Source organism: Crinia signifera, chromosome 6, assembly GCF_055691185.1.
Source record: "Crinia signifera chromosome 6, ASM5569118v1, whole genome shotgun sequence".
NCBI classification, from domain to species: domain Eukaryota; kingdom Metazoa; phylum Chordata; class Amphibia; order Anura; family Myobatrachidae; genus Crinia; species Crinia signifera.
This window is the reverse complement of record NC_139222.1, coordinates 102,156,353-102,164,539: the sequence shown is the minus strand read 5'-3', so window position 1 is coordinate 102,164,539 and position 8,187 is coordinate 102,156,353.

The window sequence follows — 8,187 nt, the reverse complement described above, 5'->3', positions numbered from 1 at the left end:
TTTATCCAGTTCACATTTTTATTGATGGTTACCTGGGGAAGCAGGGACTCGAAGCCGGCAGCGACCTCATCACGAGCCTTAAATTCTTTAGGAACTCCCCGGGGAACACCAATAGTGTCTATGTATATGTGTGGATCGAAGCTTTCCTTTGGAGCTTCTCTTTTGTTTCTGGAGTTTGTGGTAGGTTTATTTGTGGGAGGAGGCTCAGACAAATCGGCTGGGAGAATGTGTATGGGCATAATGATCTTTGCCAGGGCACACTCTCCTTTCCAAGGATTGTCCAGCTTTGTCCTGAGTCTCATGTCTCCACAAATAAAATAAATGTCTCCTAATGATTTTTTCATGGTGGGTATACTGATATGTCTTCGTTCAGCACAATACCCATCAGGAAACAATTTCAGATCTACAATGTTTTGTGCAGTGCTGTTTGAGTAATAACATGTATAATTACCAGGATAAATGGTTATGGTACTACCAGGATTGGTATTCTTTACCATTATGGGATATTCTTTCTTCCATTGTTCACATTTGGTTTCTTCTACAATAGTATCAGTATACAGGCTAAAAAAACATTTATCTTGGTCTGAAGGTATGTGTATGGGCACCGTACCCAAGTGGGGTCTGGATTTTCCACACACATAACAATCAGTTTGATTAACTTTACGTGCATTATATTTCATCCATTCTAGCCAATAATTTACGTCAGATAATCCAGTCTCTATGGATATAGTGTCTTCGTAAGTGGGGTTGTTAATGGCTAACATTTCATTAAAAGTAGTGACATGTGGTTTAAAGAATGATAGTGGTGATCTAGGTTTTACAGTGGTTTTGAGGGCGGTGTATTCTGGGTTATCATACATGTCTTTTAAATGGAATCTTCCCCTTGGGCCCCCGCTTTCTCCTGATTGATGTTTACCCATGACATATAGTCCGGCATCGCCGGGGGCCGGGTTTTCTAGGTTAATAATAAATTGGCTATTGCAAGTGCCCTTTTTTCGTAGGGACATACGGGTTAGTAAGGATCGACCATGGGACCATTTATGGAGGCCAACATCGGGGCAATATCCCCAGTCTTGGCTGCTCTCAAAGACAGTAGTATCTGCCCTAGTGTTCCACCCAACAGCCCCCCATGAGTTGCAAGAATCTCCCCAGTAAGTACTAGTGACACAGATATATACGTGACTTACAGCGTGTGGTGTGTGTTGGATGTTACACAGCCAGGGCAGCGGTGGTTCTCCTCGATTCCCGCCTTGATTGTTTGAACAAGATACAATATCACAATAAGAAAATATGAAAGTAGCAACAGTTGTACTAGAAGAATTATACCAGAAGGTAAAACGTCCATCATTCTGAGTAATATCAACTTCAGCAAAACAGTTATAAAAAACAAGCCCGAGTAAAATCACTAGGGCTAAGGTGGGGGGAGTCATATCCTGTAGCGTCGTCCTCGGCTTCAGAATGTTGTACCCCTGATTCCTCGTCACCTCCAGCCTGCAGGTCTTCTCCAAGTTGGAGGTCAGAGCCACTGGCCCCCGTTATTACCTCTCTCGTCCCGTCTGTGTCAGTCTCGGGATCAGTGTCGACCTCTGTGTTGACGTGTGGTAGAGGTGGAATTTTCTTCACTCTGGATGCATGGATCCACGTTGGTCCTTCGTCGGTGAGGACAGCCGTCCTGGTAACCGCGACCACTTCTGTTTCTGGACCGTAGGTGAAATCTCCTGGATGCTTATTTCTGGGTAGGATCTTTACAACGACCTTGTCTCCAACCCTAAATGGGTGAGTGGGTATCTGTGGATGAGAAGGATTCTTAAAGATAACATTTTGTTCAACTTCATTAAGTTTCTGTATTAGGGATCTGACATACTCTTCTCTTATTATTTCTAAGTCTCCTTCTGTGGTAACTAAGGGTTTCTTTGCCCAGGGAGTGGGGAAAGGTCTGCCCATTAGTATTTCAAAGGGGGAGTAACCTAGAGTCTTTTGTGGTGTCATTCTAATTTCAGCCAATACGATAGGAAGGACTTGTTTCCATTTTGCAAATGTACCTCCTGTTGCTTTACGTAGTTTATCTTTAAGAGTACGGTTCATGCGTTCCACGATACCGGAACTCTGTGGATGATATGGAATGTGAAACTTCCATTCTATTTGCAGTGCTTTGACTAGTTCTGCTGTGACCTTGGCTGTGAAGGCTGAACCTTTATCACTATTAATTTGAAGCGGGCATCCCCAGCGCGGAATGATTTCTCGCGTGAGTATGCGGGCTACTGTTTTTGCATCTTCTGATTTAGTGGCATATGCTTCTGGCCACCGAGAAAACATGTCGACAATGACCAGGGCATATTCCTGTCTTCCTGCATTATTGATATGTGTAAAATCGATTTGCAGGTGAGTGAATGGAGTGGTTGGATATTCTAGGTGCTGGTGTCTTGCTTTGTCTGGGTTATTTGGGTTGTTTCTGAGACATATTATACACCTACTGATGTATTGTTTAATGAGATCTTTTGCATTAGTAATGTAGAAATCATTGGAGAGGAGTAAAGTAGTTGTTACTATACTATGGTGTCCTACTCCGTGGTAGTGTGCTATGAACAATGATGCACTGGTTTGGGGTATACATGGTTTCCCCTCTTTGCAGATTAATCCAGTCCGTGGATTCTTCTGCAGTATTGGATATGTCCAATCTGATAGATCTGAATTAGAGGCAGCAGCCTGTAATTCTGTCAGTAGGTATGTATCATCTAACGAAGGAGGCGAGATGACAGCAAGAGTGAGGTTATATGTTGCTATAGTGGCAGCACGTTTAGCAGCGGTATCAGCAAGAGCGTTGCCTTTGCTGATATCATCCTTTCCTCCAGTGTGTGCTTTACAATGAAGGATGGCAATTTGAGATGGTAATGTAATTGCGTGTAAGAGATCTGTGATGAGTTGCGCATGTGATATGCCTTTCCCATCAGCGCCAGTGAAGCCGCGGCGTTGCCAGATCATACCATGATCATGAACAACTCCGTAAGCGTATTTGGAATCTGTGTAAATTGTGACAGGTTTGTCTTTGTAAATGTGACAAGCTCGAGTGAGTGCAATGAGTTCTGCAGCTTGTGCTGACTGTAAGGGGACTGTCTTTGCTTCAAGGGTGGTGTTTGGAAGTTTAACCACTGCATATCCTGCCTGGTACGTGTTGTCATTGGGACGGCTGCAGGAGCCGTCAACAAATATTATGTCGGCATCGGGAATAGGCACAGTCGACATGTCTTGTCTGGGTGAAGTTTCTGAGTCAATTGTCAGAGTACAGTCATGTTGAGGCGGCGCCTCATCGTCAGGTCCTTTAAGACCTAAAAGTGCGTTTAGTACAGGGACAGGTCCTTCTGAGTTTGTTGCGTATTTTACAGTGAGAGAAGGGTTCCCTAGTAGGAGTACTTCATAGCCGCTGAGTCTTTGGGCAGACATGTGTTGTGTGTGTAGACCTTTGAGGATGGAGAGGACATTATGTGTGGTATGTAACACAGTGGGATGTCCTAATGTAAGTGATGTGGACATCTCAACAACCATTGCACAGGCAGCCAGTGCTCGAAGACAAGCTGGCATTCCTTGCACAGTGACAGGCATTACCTTTGAAAAGAATGCGACTGGGCGCATTTTGCCTCCATGAAGTTGGGTCAGTACACCCGCCATAGTTGTACATGTGTCCCTTGCAAACAAGTGAAATGATAACATATAGTCCGGGAGACCAAGCGCGGGACTCTGTACTAACATTTCTTTCAATTTTTTAAATGCAGAATACATTTCATCTGACCATTGTATAACCTTGGGTTTGTCTTTGAGTGTGCATTGTCTCAAGATATTATCATAGTAGGAACAATCAGAAATCCACTGTCTGCAGTAACTTACCATACCCAAGAAAGACAACATATCCTTCTGGGTAGTTGGGGTGACCAGACCCAATACAGACTGTATGCGTTGTGGACTGATTTTCCTTTCTCCCTCAGAGAGTACAAAACCCAGGTAATTGACATGCGTTTTACACCATTGCAATTTTGCTCTTGACACTTTGTGTCCACATTCTGCTAACCAGTTCAACAATGAGATTCCATCTAACCGGCTGGTCTCCTCGGTGACACTACAGAGAAGCAGATCATCTGCATACTGTAGCAGGACAGAACTATGGGGGGGGTGCCATGGAGCCAATGTGGCTTGGAGGACTATGCTATAGACCACTGGAGAGTCAATATAGCCTTGGGGTAAGCGACACCAGGTTAATTGTTTACCTTCAAATGAAAAAGCAAAGAGTAATTGGGTCTCTGTGTCTATAGGAATGCTAAAAAATGCGTTTTTCAAATCTATGACATTAAAGTGGGTTGCGTTTGCAGGGATTGCTGAGATGAGTGAATTGATGTCAGGTACTATGGGTGCAATAGGAACAATGAGATCATTTACTTTTCTCAAGTCTTGTACGAATCTAACAGAGCCATCGGCCTTAGCAACAGGGTTGATAGGTGTCGAATAAGGTGAGACAATGTACCTGAGTATGCCTTGTTCGAGGAAGTCATGTATCATAGGTCTAAGACCTTCAATCTTTTCTGGTGAGAGTGAATATTGTCTGCAGAACACGGGTTGTGTATCTGGTTTGAGCTTGGCTTTGTATGGTGTACAGGGTATGAAGCCAGTGTCATAAGGGCCAATGGCCCAAATTCTATCATCAATTTGATCAAGTGAGTTGTCCAGAGTATTTTGTAGTGACACAAAGTGTGGGGAGGTGACTTGGAGCCCACTCCCTTGTGGAGAGGGTGAGATGGAGATGTGGAATTTACTAAACAAGTCACGGCCCAGTAAGTTAACAGGACATTCTGGGATAATCCTGAATTGGTGTATCCCTAAGTGTTTTCCCTTGTCAGAGCGTATGATAACTGGGTCAGTCAGGTAGGTATCAGTGGGTATCCCGTTGATTCCCATTGAAGGAGTAGTCTTTTGCAGTTCACCATCATAGTTAAGGGAACATAGAACACTGGTAGTGGCCCCACTGTCTACTAGGAAGGACAGTTTCTTATCATCTACATATAATGTGATGAGGGGAGAATCTTCCCAGTGAGTAGTGAACTGTACAAAAGATGGGATACCCTCCTCCGGGCCCCGTCAATGGGTAGGGTCGGTCCAGTCAACTCTGAAACGTACGTGTTCTTGAGGTGGTGTAGGACCCTGTCGGGAAAGCCCTTGTTGGGGTCTTGGCGTGTAAGGTTGTTGTGGTTTCTGAGGAGGGAAAGGGCAATCTTTAGCCCAGTGTGTGTTCTGGCCACAGTTGAAACAAGTAGTCTGTTTATGAACTGCGCCAGTGTTGTTGTAATCCCTGTTGTATGGTGGTGCACGAAAGGTTTGGTTCTGTGGAGGCCTAAACGATCTCCTGTTACCTTGTGGGGGTCCCCTATTTTGTCTATTGTGCGGGCCCTTATTACTGTTCTGGAAGTTGTGAGTAGAGGAAACTGCAGTTTTCCTCATGTCAAAACAACCAGCTGATTCTTTCTCATACAAGTGATCACTAAATTGAGTGATGTTGTCAGAAGTCCAGGTAGAGACACTCTGTTTGACAGTGGTAATAATAGATGGATGTAAATTATTAATAAATGTGGAAATGAGGAGTGTATCCATTTCAGGATCCAAACCAGCCTCCTCAGACCAACATTTTTTGAATCTTTTCCAAAATTCCGTGACCGTCTCAGCTGCCTTATGTTTGCAGGCCACTGCGACGGGCAGGGAAGACTTAGTTTTAAATACTTTTGTCATTTCTGTACTTATTTCTTCCCACATGGTTTTTACGCTGTCTGTTTTGTTTAAAGGATAATCCTTAGTGGACATTTTAGCTGGACAGTCGACGATGGTTTTTACGTTTTTCCAATCCCATTTGGAGTTGTGGTCAGTGACGTTGTCAATAATTAGTATGATGTCATCATGTGTATAGTTACGGCCTGTACAAGCCTTTTTGAGGTATGCTATAGTGCCAGTGGGACTGACATGAGGTTTGGGACAATGTTTAATTATCTTATTTAATTCCTCAAGGTCCATAGCCTTGATGAGGAGTTGGTCTCCTATGGTCATGAAGGGGCCCACAAACGTGGAACAGGCGGCGCCACCAGAGGCAGAATCTTCTGTGTCTGATTGCGCATCACCTGAGGTTTCCAGGTTGGTGCCTTTTCTAGTAACTCTGGGTTTTGTTAGGGAGCTTTGGTCAATTATGGAACCATCGGCAGATATTCTAGTTTCCCTTTGTTCTAATTCTTTTAATTCTTTTGCTCTTTCTTGTAAGTCTAGAATGTATTCTTCTATTTCCTGTGAAGTGGGTTTTTTAACGGGAAATTTGTATTTATCATCAGTGGCTGGCTCAGAGTCACCACTGGAAGTTGATGCCCTCCGTGGTCTATCAGGGTGACCATCAATAGGAGGGGGAGCTTGGTCCGGTGGGTGTCTTTCCGGCGCGGGTGGTGCGCCAGGGATGTTAGGTGCACTGGGATATAAGGTGTGGTGACCTATGGCTAACAGGTCTGTGTCTGTGAGTGAGGGATATATCGGACTGTAGGGGGGTGGAGATAATATTTTAACAACCTTTTTAATTCTCTTTTCCTCTTTGTCATGTAATGATTTAGATATGAGTTTTATCTGTCTTTGTTTCTTGGTGATTGTGGTGTCATGCCAGAAGGGGGCAATGGTGAGCCATTGTTCACCTCCTGCAGACATGTATTTCATGTCCCAGGACGGATCAGCATCATACCATGGCCAGGCTTGTTTGTCTCCAAGACACAATCCCTTAACCATTTCCATGTAATAGGGGTAGTTGCTGCCGTCTCTGGGAAATGCATCTTCGCTCCCACAATTTTCAGTCCATCCCGCTAGATTATCTATCCATGAGTTGATTAAAAAATAATTAGTGGGTGAGTTACGAGCTACGTAATCTTTACATGTCTCGTTAGGTAGGGGAGGTGGATAGACTACAGTCTGTTTGCTTTGTTTTGATCCCATATTTGTGTACAGGTCTATTATGATTCCGTGTGAATGTTTTCCACTTCTTTACCTGTTGTTGGTGACTATAATCTTCACTGAAGTCTAAGAAATATAGTATCTGACTACTTTCAGGTAGTTTGTGAATTTGTTCTACTGATTTGGGACAGATGATTGGGTAATTAAAGAGATTAATTGGTATATCTGTCACAAAGAAAGGGTATGGTTGATCAATGTATTTTTGAATAACGTCTGTGCGCAGATGGCAGCCTAATACAAGGACCGCTTCTACAACAGTACCGTTAGACAGGGACGTGAGTGTAGATTTGAATCTTATGAGTTCACTATTGGCAGATACTAATTTTGGCCAATAATCGTCTCTTTCAGGGTTGTGGTACCAAAGCACTATACTACACTGACAATCTAAACAGGTTCCTATTTGTGGGTGTCTAGGGTGTGACATATGTGACTGTGGTATGAGAGCATGAAAAATTCACAGTGTGCAGACCAGGGGCGTTGTCACAGAAAGGCAGGTATAACCTATAGCAGCAATCTGCGAGAGTTGGTCTTTGTCTGCTCACTTTTAGAATTATGTATTCACTTTAGACATCTCATACAATTTTAAATGTATAATGATTTTGTTAGTAGAGACCACAGACTGTCTACGTGACAGTGGATAGAGTCCAGTGGTTTCGTTGCTGAGAACTGTATATGAAGCCTCACGTTGCGTTACTCCGAGAAGGAGAGCATAAAGTCCGCAAGTCTGTTGGCATACAGTAATCAATGAGACAATAGAGTTATCGTGCGTGAACTTACCAACCGCACGGTTTACAAAGAAATACAGATATCACAAGTGTGTATACTTACCAATCACACAAGGATATTGAAATAAGAAAAACTTATACTTCAAACTAAACATAGTAAGGAAATTTGGCCAATGAAATAGTGGGTGTTCAAAATGAGGTTCTATTTGGATAAAAGACCCGTGGTCTCTTCGTACACCAAGTACGGTATCTGATCCTAGATCAGTGTGTACACAAAACAAAGATAGAAGATTTTAACTTCTATGAACTGACATCCGATATCCCCCAGGGATAGAGTCATAGGTTCAGGATCGAGTTTGTCCGTAACCTCACAGCGGTCTCAGATTAGACTTTTGGAGTCTGCTGACAACCGTGTAGGAATGAACTTCGAATCCCGCGGCGAGCC